This window comes from Propithecus coquereli, unplaced genomic scaffold (genome assembly GCF_000956105.1).
Source record: "Propithecus coquereli isolate 6110/MARCELLA unplaced genomic scaffold, Pcoq_1.0 Scaffold340, whole genome shotgun sequence".
NCBI classification, from domain to species: Eukaryota; Metazoa; Chordata; class Mammalia; order Primates; family Indriidae; genus Propithecus; species Propithecus coquereli.
The window spans coordinates 934184-950098 of record NW_012149064.1 but is presented as its reverse complement, the minus strand read 5'-3'; positions in this window follow the sequence as shown (position 1 = coordinate 950098).

Genomic DNA, 15915 nt, shown 5'->3' with positions numbered 1-15915 from the left:
TCTTTTTTTCTGATTTTATTTATTTTTTCTTTTTATGGATACATAATAGTCATACACATTTATGGGGTACATGTGCTATTTTGATAGAAGCATGCAATGTGCGATGATGAATTCAGGGTAATTGGGATATCCATCACCTCAAGCATTTATCTTTCTTTGTTTGTGTTGAGAACATTCCAGTATTACTCTTCTAGTTATTTTGAAACATATGACAAATTATTAACTCTATTAAGCCTATTGTGCTGCTGAACACTAGATCTTATTCCAGGTTAATGACTGAATATAGAGAAAGTCGTGTCATGATAGTAGCTGTGAGGAATGACAGTGCTAGATAAAGGGTCTCAGGAGCTTTTCATTGGCTCTGAACAGAACCCCAGAGCACGGACTTTTTACGGCCGTATGTTCCACCTCAGAGAAGATCCTCATGTCACCAGCTGGGAAGGTGAAGAGAAGGACCTGAGAGACTGAGACACAGAAGCCTCCTGAGAAGGCTGAGATGCACCAGAAAAAAGCAACATAAGCTGTGAACACCAGAAATTGTCGTGAGAGTAGAATCAACGCCAAGGAATAGACTCATCTTCAGATTACTGAAAGTCATAAAACACTGATAAAAGCAATTAAAGTGATCAAAATAAGTGGAAACGTATTCTGTGTTTATAGATTGGAAGACTTAATATTTTAAAATCTCTCTTCTACATATTGGGATCTACACAAACAATTCAATCCCTATAGAATTCCAATGGCATTTTTCAAAGAAATAGGGAAAACAACACTAAAGGTTCATGTGAAAGCACAAAGAACCAGGAAAGGTCAGCAATCTTGATCCAGAAGAATAAAGCTGGAGGCATCACACTTCCAGACTTCAAATTACTTTACAAAGCTCTAGACTCAAAATATGATGGCACTTGCATATAAACCAACAAATAGACCAATGGAACACAATAGAAAGCCCAGAGATAAACCCATACGTATGCCGTCAACTAATTTTTGACAGGACATCAAAAATATGCAACGTGAAAATGATAGTCTCTTTAATAAATGATGTGCAGAAAATTGGACAGACTTCATACATGCAAAAGTATGAAGTTTGACGCTTATCTTCTACCATATATGAAAAATCAACTCAGAATGGATCAAGGACACCAAAGGCAAACAAAGCACAAAGAAAGAAAGAAAGAAAGAAAAAAAAAAAGCACAAAGAAAGAAGTGGGATTACATCAAACTAAAAATCTCACGCACAGCAAAGAAAACAATCATACGAAAAGACAACCTAGGAAGGGGAGAAAATATTTACAAACCATATAATTCATAAGAGGTTAATATCTGAAATTACAAGGAACTCATACAATTGAATAGCAAAAATTACATAAAAATGACTCCATTAAAAATAATAAAAAGACATAAATAGACATTGCTCTTAAAAAGATCGGCAGGTATAGCAAAAGGTGCTCTACATCACTAATCATTAGGGAAATGTAACCCAAAGACACAGAATATCATGTCACACCCAACAGGATGGGTTTTATCAAAAGAACGAAACATAAGAAACGTTGGTGAGGATTTGGAGAAATTGGAACCCTTGTACATTGTTGCTGCGAAAGTAAATTTGTGCAGTCATTATGGAAAACAGTATGGAAGCTCTTCAGTAAATTCAATATAGAACCACCATATGACCCAGCATTCTCACTTCTAGGTATATATCCAAAAGAAGTGAAATCAGCATCTCAGAGATATCTGCACTCTCTGTTCATTGCAGCATTATTAACAACAGTGAAGACATGGAAGACCCATTGAAAATGTATGAGTAAAAACAATATTGAGTTTTTGAGTAAAAACAATACATATACCATATATGTATACAATACAATACATATACGAGTAAAAACAATACATATAGCAAAATATATTCTCCCTTTTACCACAACATGGAGGTACCCGGAGGACATAATGCTAAGTGAAATAAGATAGACGCAAAAAGACACTGGACATTCTTGAAACTACCCATATTAAAATAATGTAAGGCCACAAGGCAGAAATAGTGATACAAATCTATTTCTATAAAAGCATAGCCAAAAGTTAACCATCCATTGTTCCCTAACTTCCCTATTGCTATAACTACTTGCTGCTTACGTGGCATGTATCATCCTTGACAGGGGCAAGATTTGTGACCTCCCCAACTGCTTCTATAGGTAGTAGCATTGTTCTTGTAAAACTTAAGACTGATTTTTGAGATGTCTTCCAGACACTGCTTCCCCAAGCACCTTGTGAAATTAAACTCTTTGTCTGATGCAACACCTGCTGTCTCAGTACATGAATATTTACTGGGTGGTGGATAGGGGACCCAGCTGGGTGGTAAGAATCTCACTGTGTTAGTCTGTTTTGCATGGCTGTAAAGGAAATACCTGAGGCTAAATAACTTAGGGGTTTATTGGCTCACTGTTCTGCAGGTTGTTCAAGAAGCATGACGCCAGCATCTGCTACTGGTGAAGGGCTTCAGGGAACTTCCAGTCAAGGTGGAAAGTGACGGGGGAGCAAGTGTGATACATGGCAAGAGAGGGAACAAGAAATAGCCCAAATTCTTTTAAACAGCTGTCTCTCATGTGAACTAGTACAGCAAGAACACACTCATTATCACAGGGAGAGCACCAAGCCATTCATGAGAGATCTGCCCCCTTCACCCCAAAAGATCCCCCAGGTCCCACCTCCAACAATGGGGATCAAATTTCAACCTGAGATTTGGAGGGGACAAGTATCCGAACTATATGACTCACGTATATGTGAAAAGTAAAGTAGTCGAACTCATACAAGCAGCCATGGAATGGAGGTGACCAGGAACTGGGGGAAGAGGAAATTGGGGAGGAGATAGTTAAAGGGCATGAAGTTTCAGTTATGCAAGGTACATAATTTCTGGAGATCTACTGCACAGCACAGAGCCTATGGCTAACGATACTGTACAGTGTACATAAAATTTGTTAAGAGGCTAGATCTTAAGTTAAATGTTCTTACCACACAGAAAGAAAAAAACCCAGTAATATTATTAATAAAGGTGGTAAGAGGAAAATTTGGGAGATGGACATGTCTATTGCCTTGATAGTAGTGATAGTTTAATGGGTGTATTCTTGTTCCTGAACTCATCAATATGCATATAATAAATATGTACAACTTTTTACATGTCAATCATACTTAAATAAAGTCATTTTACAAATGTTGGAATAATATAATCAGAATAGGTAACAGAGATCAGAAGAAGAAATATTCACTGGGAAATAAGGTCTGATTATTTCAGAAAAAGAACTGGAAAGCAAAATATCAGCTGTTAATGCAGCTACAAACATATTATGTTCCACTATGATCATGTTAAATCAAAAGTGTTTTGTGTTCCAAAAAGTCTTCAACGGGTGTGAATTAATTTCCTCAAACCAGTTAACATATGAATAAGCCCATGTCCCAGAGGGAGTTGCAATGTCACTAATTAAAATCCATCAAATAATTGCTTGTTATATATGCAGTTAGCAAATTTAGGAATTGAAATAAACATTTTCCTCAACTAATGAAGCTCTCCCATCACTTCAGTACAGAGTAAGAACAATTAGGACTCTGCCTTGTTCATGTCTGACAGGTAGTTACTCCTAATTTGTGGACAGCAGAGCAAAATTGCAGGTTTTGCAGCATGGGGACCCCAATTTGCAGCTGGGACCTAAAGTGGGGACAGTCTTGTGGCACTGAGCGGCTAACATTTGGGTCTGCCCTCACTCTGGGTATTTAGTGTCAGGGTTGAACTGAAGTAGTAGACACCCTGCTGCTATAGGATAATTTTAGAATTCATTGTTGTTGTGAAAAGACATGAGTGACCCAGCAGAGAACTTTAAAATACAGAAACAATTCTGCCAATTATTATGACTTATGAGTTTCAATTTTCCATTAAAAGTGAACATTAAGTGTTTAACCAAATGACCTGATCACCATGGAAAGGAAAAACAAATAAATGAACAAGAGAGTAGCAAAGGACACTGAAAAATCTCACACACAGGAATCTTACACTCTTGATTTCTTAAAGTTTGTTTCCAGAGTTGAAAACATGATGTTTCCCTATTAGCCTGAGCTATCATTATCAGGGTATTATTAAGTATGTGAATTGTGATCAAGAGTGTGTCAAGAAATATATTATAGATATCACATCCTGTAATCCTTATGAATAGATTGACATAGATGTTATCGAAACCTGATGGGAGCCAGAGTGAAATGGCTGAGATAACAATAAAAAAGAAACTCAAATAATTCTGATAGAATACAATCTGCTCATTTTCTGACAAGTGAGAAAAAAAAGATCCTTTATGCAATTTATCACTTCCCTAATATTCTTTAAAATAGCTACTACCTAGAATGCTAATGATGGAGATGAAGGAGATCAAAGAACTTTCAACCTGTGCTCAGAGACAGATTCAGCCAATTCACAAACTTTCTCCTGGATAGGAGGAAAGAGCTTTAGGTAGAAGATCCCTGATGTAGGTGGATGATATAGGCTATCGGAAATAATCTCTTCCTTTCAATCCCCCAGGGTGGTGAGACAAGTGATCAGACATAGTCTCTTCCTTTAAATCTCCAAGTGGATCACACAGGAGGCTTTTCTTCGGGTCCCACCCTCCTGCAGAATGAATCCACTCTTTATCTGGTAACTGTAGAATCTAGAGAAAAACACTACAGAGCCACATGTCACTTTTCCTAGACCTGTCAACCCTAAAAATGGCCCTAGAAGTCACAGTAAAGCTAGAGACAGTACACAAAGACTATTCAGAGCATTTCTGGTGATGACCGAGAGAAGATCCTAAGAGGAGTGATATCTTAGCTGTGTTCTGAACCTAAAAGTTCACACTGAAGTGCTAAAGTTCTCCAGATGATTTTCTAAGCCATTTGCATTTTCATTCTCTTGGAAGCTATGCTGCACAGAAATCTCAGAGTAAAGTCACAGAAACAAGAAATTATGACAAAGTCTGGAATAGGTCGGGGAGGGTTGCGAGGGGCATTTGATGGCATGAATAGCAGCATGCTGACAATCACCTCAGCTACTGACAGTTCCCACCTACCTGAGTCTGCCTGGGAATCCATGAACAGGAGGGAGAGAGCTTGGCAGTAAGACAGGGTGGAGTTATATCTGAAGATCCTCCCTGAGATTCTTCACCCAGAGTGAAGACAGACCCTCTCTGGGTGTTTGAGATACAAGTATTTTGAAACCCTCCCAGGAAAAGTCCACCTCACTGCATAGGAAGACTGGAGTAATGTTTCAAAATTCAGAGGTAAAGTTTTTACCTTTAGCCAGCCAAACCTTAAAATGATTGTGATGGCATGGCAATGGAGAAGAGTTTAAAAATGTATGAACTCTACATGCATTTTTGGAATTATAGGGAGTGGTGACCCAGAAAAACAACAGAGTAAAGCAAGAGTAAGATATAGAAGATAGGGAATTCAGCACAAGAAACCAGCAAATGCAAGTTCCAGATAGACGCATAACATGAAGTGATAGTGGATGGAGAACTCCATGATTTAAGTGAAACTGCTGAGTTTGAATATGTGAAAAATATATACATAGAATATATTATAGAAAAATGGGGCATTTAGAAAACTGAAATTATTGAAAACATACAAAGAACAATATAAAGGACAATGCCAACTTCAGGAAAATGAAGAGTAATCCCAGACAGGTTGCATGGTGGTAGAGCACTGCTGAATCAGCAGTGAAGGGGATTTGTCTAGGCAAGATGATAGGAAAACTTAATATGAGTTTGCTCTAAAATTGCAAACTCTATTTATGGACAGAATGTGAAGAAGGAGAAGAGAGAAATGTGTAACAATCAAGATGTGATCTCTCATGCTGGAAACATCATGCTGGAAATTGAAAAAATTATACAATGATTTTCATATTTCAGAATATGCAATTATCAGAAGCAACAGTTAAAACAGTCAACAGAGAATTTAGAGGGGGTCATGTGGAGAAATTTCGGGATTTTGAAATAAACCTTTTACTATCAACTTTTAAAAATATTGATGAAAAGAAAACTGCACTTTAAAAAGGAAGCCCTTCTATGTGGTTAAGATTTTACAGGCAATGGTGGATATTTGGATCTAAAAAAGTGAACTTGATTTTGTTTCCCTTATAGGAATAATAAGAGTAAAATCATGGGAACAGAAGATTTCCCAGAACCACTCTCCGGTAGATATACGTAAATCTTAAGTGTAGGGATAGTACATATTTGGGAATTATCATTTTTGAGAATTAATTTATAAAATAATAGCAAATATCTCAGTGTACTAAGAATTCATAGTAAGTGATTTAAAATTTTAGAATGCCGCAAAACTAATTTCCCAGACTTAACTGGTTATTATTAGATTGTAGAAAAACATTAACCATTTTTTTTTTTTTTGAGACAGACTCTGGCTCTGTTGCGCTGACGTAAGCCTAGCTCACAGCAACCTCAAAGTCCTGGGCTCAAGCAATCCTCCTGCCTCAGCCTCCCGAGTAGCTGGGACTACACGCATGCGCAACCACGCCTGGCTGATTTTTTCTATATATATTTTTTTAGTTGTCCAGATAATTTCTTTCTATTTTTAGTAGAGACGGGATCTCGCTCTTGCTCAGGCTGGTCTCGAACTCCTGACCTTGAGCGATCCACCCACCTCGGCCTCCCAGAGTGCTAGGATTAAAGGCGTGAGCCACCGCGCCTGGCCAAAAAGATTAACCATTTTTTTCTCTTCCATGGATTTTTCTAACATTGTGAGTATATGTTTTCTTTTCTTTTTTTTCTTTCATTTTATCTATGTCTCTGTGAATATTTTCTAAGAATAAGTCCTAGAAGAAAATTACTAGGTCAATGTATTTGGACATATTTGAGAGTATTTTTTTTTTTTTTTTGCCTTCTAACATATTTGTTTCTTTTAATGCAAAACTGCTTTACCAAGTCCACTGAAAAAACTGCATCTCATTTTACTTCACATCCGGACTACTAATAAGTAAGGCTCAAATGTTTCCACCTACTTAGTGACAGTATTGCATTTATATCTGTGTTGGGAAGTATATTTTATGTAATTTGACAACTCATACAAAGCTTTTTAATTAAAGAGAAACTCACAGATTTAACAGGATTTTTTCAATTGTAGTACAAATTCCTCTTCCAGTGTATCGATTGCTTTCCAGTGCTTTTAGTAGAAGATGTTTTCTGAGGTAGAGAGCTGAGCTATAGCTTTAGAATTTAACATTCTCTCTCCTATTTTTTGGCAAAGTATGAATATGTAAATCTTATTGCTCAATAGAATGTCTTTCCTTAAAGTCAGAATTTTAGTTTCCAGAATCGAAGTTGAAAACTACTCATTTACTCTTCCAAGGGCATGGATTTTCTCAGTTGAGATGCATCAATATTTCACTTTCACAATGAGAATTTCCATTCACGTGGATCATTTGTACTTATTTCAGATAGCCATTCCCTGCTAAGTGCATGTCCCCTAGTGGACCAGTTTCCATATTGGAAATGACATTTAACCGGAACAGCTCAAACACTTGCGTTAAATATAATGGCACCTGTTAAACAAGAGAATTTAAAGATGGGTCCCAATTCTGTCTGAAATAACAACTGAAATACTCAACTGTACATATTCATGACTCCTTCCTTGCAGAATCCAATGGAGTGAGAATAAAATGTGAAATTAAACAACAAACAAAGGAATTTAGAGACTGTCCAAGGCCGTGTACTGGGTAGGTGCAGCCTGGCTCCTTGATCCCGGAGTCGTCACTGCAGGCCCCGCCAGCAGGGGGCAGCAAGCATCCCTCAGGGAGGCTCAAGCACTTCGCCGGGCCCAGCTTTAGAAACAGCGTCAGGTAAAACGGAGCAGAATTGATAACACAAAGAATAAGTTAAGCTATCACTTTTCTAATATTTTCAGTTTACCAACCAGCCTTGCATAATTGTATTATCTTGTCCTGACAAATAGAAGAGAGAATACAAAGGGAAAGGGAAGCTGGAAGGCAGAGAGCGAAGATACTAAAGTGAGAACAATCCTTAGATCTGCAGGTTCAGGTAACAGGAGAAGAGGGGAAGCCTCGGGAGTGTTCCGTGGAACCAAATGTAAACTACGCCCCAGAGTAAAGGAAAACCCCGGCGTCCCTTCCCCCCACTCACCTGTGGCTGGCCAGGGAAGCAGCAGAGAGAGCAGGAGGCTCCAGCTGCCCGAGCACAAGAGCCGCATCCCAGCGGGGTCTCGGAGTCGGAGGTCGGACTTCTGTCCTCGCGTGGGCTGTTGCAGGTCGCAGTCCCAGGGCGTGGTTCACTTGTGTTCGCACTTTTCCTAAACAGTATTGACACGATTTCTAACAGAAAACAGGCTCTTCAGGACACACACGTATGGAAAAGTAAAGCAGGAAGTGAGTGGATTGTGAGTAAGCTGACTGGGCCTTTTACATTTCAAAGGGCCAAATAAGAAAGGAAGAAACAGAAAGCAGAATTATTGATCACATGAGGAAACAAACACCTCACAGCATGAAGAAAACTCTGCCCCTAAAATATTTTTATTTTACTTTGCAGAATCGAATTTGAAAACTACTGCTATACTGTTCCAAGGGTTGGGGGCAACTTTAAGGGACCATATTTTCACATTATTAGTCATTGGGAAAATCTATCTTAAAAAACATGTGGGAGCTCACTACAAATTTATTAGAATGGGAAAAAAATAGAAAAAAGTAAACAAATTTCCAAGTGATATTGGATATGTTGAACAGGTGATATTCTCATACACTTCTGGTAGGAATTCAAAAGTATCACACAACTCTAAAAAAAGTTTGATGGTTTCTTGCAAACATACACTTACCACATGATCCAGGTAGGAGAAATGATAACTTATATTCATAGAAAAACTTGTGCGTACATATTCATGCAGCATTATTCTTAATTATCAGAATTTACAAAACAACTGAAGTGTTCTTTAGTGAAGGAGAGACATTTGGTACTACTCTGTAATAAAAGAGTAATGAACTATTAGTTCAGGGAACAGGGATTTATCAGAAAGTTACTAAGCTTAAACAGGGTCAAAAAAGACAGTCTCACAAGGCCACATACTGTGTGATCCTATTTGCATGGCTTTCTGAAATAAAGCAAAACAAGAGCGTCAAAGAAGAAATCAGAGTTTCACAGAGGGTAGGGATGGAAGGAGCTTCTGACTACAGAGTGACAGCATAAAGACTTTTTGGCGGGTGATGGAACATTTTGTATCTTGAATATGGTGGAGATTATTTAAATACATGTATGTGTCAAAATTCAGAATTGTATCCTTCAAAAAAGGGTTAATTTTAATGTATTTAAATTTATAAAAAGATTGTGAAACATGATGATCAAAATAAATAGAGCCTCAGTAAAAAATATATATATTAATATATGTGTGTGTATATATATATATCTGTGCATGTGTGTGTATATAAAGCCTTTCAACAGTTATGCTAATAAAGAATAATAACTTTGATTTCTAATGGCCCCAGGATCCTAAGAAGCCAAAGCTATGAGGGCCCTGGTCCAAACAAAATTAAGATTTCTTTAGCAAGGTGTTTTATAAGATTTAAAGATTTTTTTTAATGACAAGACAAAAGACAATGACATTCATAAATAAAAAGAACTCTTATTACTTACAGCCCTAAGGAGACAAGGCCATCAGGCAGGGCCACACAGGGAGCTGAACCCAGGGACAGGGGAAAAGAAAGCTGGAGCTGCAGGGAGTAGCTAGTGCATAGCAAGTGGGGTGGGGCTACCAGGCTTTCCTTGGTTCCCTGTGGGTTGGATAATTTGAGTAATTTCCAGGGTCCTATGGCATAGGGGCTGTCCCTAGAACTGGTAGGGTGGGGTGATAGGGTGGGTACATAGTGGCCCTGAGTGTGAGTCTGATAAGAGAAATGGTTGGGTTTGGACTTAATCTGCTGCTCAACAAGGGTCTGACCAGGGCCTCAAAACTGCATCAAGACAGCATTTTATTAAAAAGAAAAAAAAGAGGTGCTATTATTATTGGCCCCTTGATGTCTTGACATTGGTTTTGAGCTCAATTATTTGGGGTATTTGAGTGGCCTCTACAGTAGAGATGACTTTTAAGAGTAGGGAATAAGTTGCTCTAAGCAGTGAAGAAAACATTTTATTGTGAGAGTGAAAGGAGGAGAAGAAGTAAGTGTAAGTAGTGTAAGTAGTTAGTCTTTGTAGGCCAGCAGTAGCCAAGCTTCTCATTTACATTTTATTGGAAAGGAAACAGATCTGACATTTTGGGTGACGCTAACAACAAGTTGGTGTAGATATAAAGTGTGCTTAAAGTGTGTGACTTTTTAATGACAGTATCTTGGCATATTTGTTAGGTCAAGATGGTAGGTGTGGTAGTTATGCTGTTGGCATTTATGAACTAATAGTTCAATGATGTGTATGTAAAAGTTATGTGTATTTCTGTGTTACTTAGGGGAGGGGTGGCTGTGGTGGTCATGGTTGGGGAAATAGGGCAGGAAGTCATAGTAGAAAACAGTAGACACTCAGAAGTGGTTGATCTTCTTCCCAGGAGGTTGAGGGAAGAACCAATATGATGTAGTTGCCTCTTGTGGAAAATACCAATCTCTACTCATTTTTAGAATGGCACAGACAGTAGTCACCTTTATAAGGTTTCCCTTTAGACATAGGAGATAGGGGTATGTGTTTTGGGAGAGAGCAAAGAGTATGCCAGGATCAGGTGCTAAGCAGACAGTAAACTCCAGAAATCTAATACACTCCCTAATATCAAAGGAAGAGAAGCAAGAAATGGCCTGTGTCAAGTGTATTAATGAGTTAGGAGGGGCAGGCCATGTGTATCACATTTTTGTGGTGAGGGTTTAGTTCCTGGGGTGAAGTCACCTCTAGCACAGGGGGTGATGGCATCTCCAATGGTGAGATACTGTGCCTAGGAAATTTCATGTGACATAAGAAACTGGGGTGTCATTTTTAATGGATTAATGTGGGTCATGTTGTTGTCACTCAGTGGTATTACAGCAAGGCTGAGGACTTGTCCTAATTAAAGGCTATACTGAGCCTGGGATTTTGACTCATAAATATCTCTTCAGCCAAGGGGCTTTGTGATTGAACAGCAAAGGTGATGCCAGCATTTGTGGATACCGCCATAATTGGACCAAAGTGACAGAACTCAAGTGGCACAATTAAGGCCCCAAAGAAGAGGTGCATGAATCTATAAGCCCCCAATAGACTAGGTTTTGCCCAAATGGGTGATGACTCATACTGTAGTTAGGGTTTAATTCATATGGCCTGATTTAAGTGTATGATCTTAATAGCAGTTTTAGGCTATTGTTTGTTAATCACAGTATCTCTGACTGAGGTTGGTGCACCAGCATTGACCTATAGGCAGGCCCTCTAATTTGGCCAATTAATACAGGCCCTTTGACTCTCTTCACTTGATATCACTGGACAAGACAGTGACATCTTTGGTCTGCAGGGCTATCATTATTCAAATGCAATTGCATGTGGGCCTTTGCATTTATCATGCTTGCTGGAAAAACTGGCTTCCTCGGAGGCTGTAGGCCAAGGGATTGCGCACCATGAAAGCACCCAGATCTATAGTATTAAGACCAGCACAGTGAACATTCTTTGCATACAGCTGCACTTGACAGGCTTTCTTTGTCTGTTGTTGACGATCCAACATTATTATCATCAAGGAGGACTTGTCTGGTTTCATCATTATAGAATATAGCATTAATTTCCCTGTTATCTCCAAATGCAATTTTTTATTTTCTAAGTTGAGTTTCCATTTCCTGTGTCAGTGTTAAAAATTGTCTGTTGGAAATCTTGAGGGGGGGAGCCAAGATGGCGGATGAGAAAAGCTGCCAGTCAGAGTGTCTCTGCAAAAAAGACAGATTTTAGAAGAAAGTGGAAAAAATAAACTAGCAGGAAAACATAGATCGGGTGAGGGTCCGAAGGAAGGGTGTCTGAAACTACAGGAGATTTCACGGCAAGATGTTGCAGAGGAGAACTAGAAGGATAAAGGTCCCCAAGAGACTTGACCAGCAACAAGGGTAGGTGGAGTAGATAACTTTCCCCTCCCTTGCATCTTGGACTGTTGGTGGGCTCCTGAGCAGTTGGAGAGACCTGCCAACACCAGCCCAGAGACAGCTGCTGCCGGTGAGCACTGAGCCTCTTCCAGACAGGGCACCAGGCTCCCAGCTCCCTCAGGGCACCTCCCCATGTGCAGACCCTAGCCCATCAGTAGATGCCATATTGCTCCATTCTCTCCTTCCCCTTCCCTACCCATGGGTTCCCAGAGAGACAATTTAGCCATCACATGGAGGCATCTCCAAGGAATGGGACCTTTCCTTTTGGGGCCCTACAGCAGACTGAGGGATATTGAGACTGGGAGCTCCCTACCTGCCAGTCCTCCCAGGTGCTACTTGCCTGGTGATTCCAGGAGAGTGGGGCAAATCCCGAGGTGGAGTGAAATTGATCCAGCTTGGGCACCTTGTAGGTGATTCAAGACCAGCACCCCAACCCCTGGCAGGGTCAGGGATTGATCTCCAGGGCCCAGGGGACAGGCCTGCAGACCAGACCCCGTACACCTAGGTCACGATGGCACTTCCCCTGGGCACAGAAGGGAGATCTGTGAAAGAGCCTACTGAGGAGTGTGTGCCTTTGGGGCAGATTAGCATGCCTGAGCGGCAAACCTCTTCCCAAAAGAGGGCTGTGCATCCAGCTCAGGCTGTGATCCTGGGTAGGGAACCTCCCGGCCCACGTCACAGCCAGGGGAGATCCATTGGCCTAAGGTCCTGCTTGCTGGCAGAGGCCTGGGAGAGGCCACGGAGTGGGGGAAGTTTGAGGGGAGTGAGACCTGCTCCAGAGTGTGAACTTCGGACAGCCCTACCCCCCAAGCCCATACTTTTCAGCTGAGTGGAGCCATTTCAGCCCCTCCTGGCAGCTTTGCACAGAAGCAAAAAACAGGCTTTTGACCCCTGCTACCAGTAGTTGTGGAGCCTTAGGGCAGGCTTACCCAACTGAACCCCACCCAGACTAACTCCCGGACCTGTCCCCACTGAGGTGGAGAATAAGGACACACTTGGAAGTCCGAGGGCCCCATCACCTCCCGAGGCACGAGAAGGCCTCTCTAGAGGAACAAAAGCTGGTTGCAGGACCCAAAAACAGCACTGCAGCTTGCTCCTCCCAGCAAGTGCCACCTACTGCAGGGAGGTCATTCTGCACACCCTTTTACTGCATCTACTGATTCATCATAAAGGGTGTGGTTGAATCTCACTCACAAACACCACCTACTGGCTCAGAGACTAAACAGGCCGTGTCATTATCCAAACGAAAATCTAAAGGCAAGAAGGAACAACTGATCCAGATGGGAAGGAACCAACAAAAGAACTCTGGAAGTATGAAGACTCAAACGGAAAGCACATCCCCAAAGAGCAACAGCAGCTACCTAGCAATTGACATTAACTGAACTCAGAATACTAAAATGACAGAAGAATTTCAAACATGGATTGTAAGAAAACTCAATGATATGCAAGAAAAAATGGATGACCAACACAAAGAAACCACAAAGAAAATCCAGGTCTTGGAAGAAAAATTCACTAAAGAAATTGAAATATTAAAGAAAAATCAAACCGATCTCCTGGAAATGAAGGACTTATTCAGGTAGCTACAAAACACAGTGGAAAGCCTCAAGAACAGGGTAGACCAAACAGAAGAAAGAATCTAAGAGATTGAAGACAACTCCTTCTAATTAAGTCAGTCACAGAGATCGAGGAGAAAATTAAGAGAAAAGAAATAAGCCTACAAGAAATGTGGGATTATGTGAAAAAAACCGAACCTGAGGATGATAGGAATTCTGGAAGGTGAAGAAGAGAACACTCAAGGGCTGGATAAGCTATTTGAAGAATTAATAGAGGAGAATTTCCCAGGCCTTGCTAAAAATCTAGATATACAGGTACAAGAAGCTCAACGGACCCCAGGGAGATTCAATGGAAATAGGAAGACACCACGCCATGTAGTCATCAAGTTGACCAAAATATCCACTAAAGAGGCCCTTATGGCACTGCTTTGGGGGCATTGGCTAGAAAAAGTAGTGATCGGTGGCATCGAAAGGCCTCTGCCACAGAGGGCTGGTTCTGTGTCGCTGCTTTTCTGAGAGGGAAGCTGCAGGGACTCTGGTAAGTTGCTGGGGGTCCAGTTTCATTTGCTCCATAACTCACGTGCAGTGGGAGTGTCTGCCTCTAAGCGTGGGCTGTGTCCAGGAGATGTGGCACAGGAAGGGCTAGGTGGAGTCGCAGGCTGTGCTTCCAGCAAGGCGGGGCTGGGCTGCTGTGTGCGCGTAGGTGGAGTACAAACTTGGTCACCTCTAGGGTTGTGCTGAATGTAGAGGGCCGCTTCCTCCGAGGCCTGCGAGCCGGACCCTCTTTACCTCCTCCTCTTGGAGCTATCTCTGCGGCCACTGCCTGCGGGCTCCACCCAGCCCCCCCCCCGCATCAGACGGACACCCCGACATGCTACACTTCACTGTAGTTGAAACAGGGTGTAAGTTATTGTTTGCATTAAAAAGAATCACGTCCCTTATGTACATTTAAGAAAAAAAAAAAAGGAAATGTCTCAGAATTGTATGGCAATAAAACTTGTTTGAAAATTTGGGAAAAAAAAAAAAGAGGCCAGTCTACGAGCTGTAAGGCAAAAGAAACAAGTAATATACAAAGGAAAGCCCTTCAGAATAACTCCAGACTTCTCAACTGAAACCCTATAAGCAAGAAGAGATAGGGGTCCCATTCTCACTCTTCTGAAACAGAATAATGCCTAGACTAGAATCTTGTACCCTGCAAAAAGTTTCATATATGAAGGAGAAATAAAGACATTCTCAGATAAGCAAAGACTGAAGGAATTCATCAAAATAAGAAAAGCTCTCCAAGAAGTACTCAAAACAGAATTACACAAGGATCAACACAATAAACACTCACGAATGTAAAACCACTCAACAGTTAAAGATCAAAGGCTGGATTCCACAATGGCTCAAGACAGAAAACAAAGCAACAAAATGCAACCCAACAGAATGAACAGTAATTCAGCCCACTTATCAGTTCTCTCAATAAATGCGAATGGATTGAACTCCCCACTCAAGAGACATAGGCTGGCCGAATGGATAAAAAAAAAAAAAAACAAGCCAAGCATCTGCTGTCTCCAGGAAACACATCTAACCTGCAAGGATGCATTTACACTCAAGGTAAAGGGGTAGAAATCAATATTTCAAGTAAATGGAAACCAAAAGAAGGCTGGTGTGGCAATTTTGATCTCAGATAACTTAGTTTTTAAATCAACAAAAGTAATGAAAGACAAAGAGGGTCACTATATAATGGTGAAGGGTACAGTTCAACAAGAAGACATAACAATTCTAAATATGTATTCACCCAACTTAGGTCCAAGCAGATTCACAAAGCAAACTCTACTTGATCTAAACAAATTGATAGACAGCAACACCATAATAGTCGGAGACTTCAGCATCCCACTGACAGCACAGGACAGATCCTCCAAACAGAAAATTAACAAAGACGCCTTTGGCTAAACTAATGAAAAACAGAAAAGAAAAATCTCTGATAAGCTCCATCAGGAACGAAAAAGAGAAGTTAAAACCAATGCTGTGGAGATTCAAGATATAATTTATGAATATTACAACCTTTATGCACACAAACCGGAAAATGTGGAGGAAATGGACAAATTTTTAGAAACACACAGCCTCCCTAGGCTCAACCAGGAAGAAACAGAATTCTTGAACAGACCAATATCAAGGACTGAAATTGAAACACCAATAAAAACATTCAAAAAAAGAAAAGTCACAGATCAGATGGTTTCACACTCGAATTCTGCCACACCTATTAAGAAGAACTGGTGC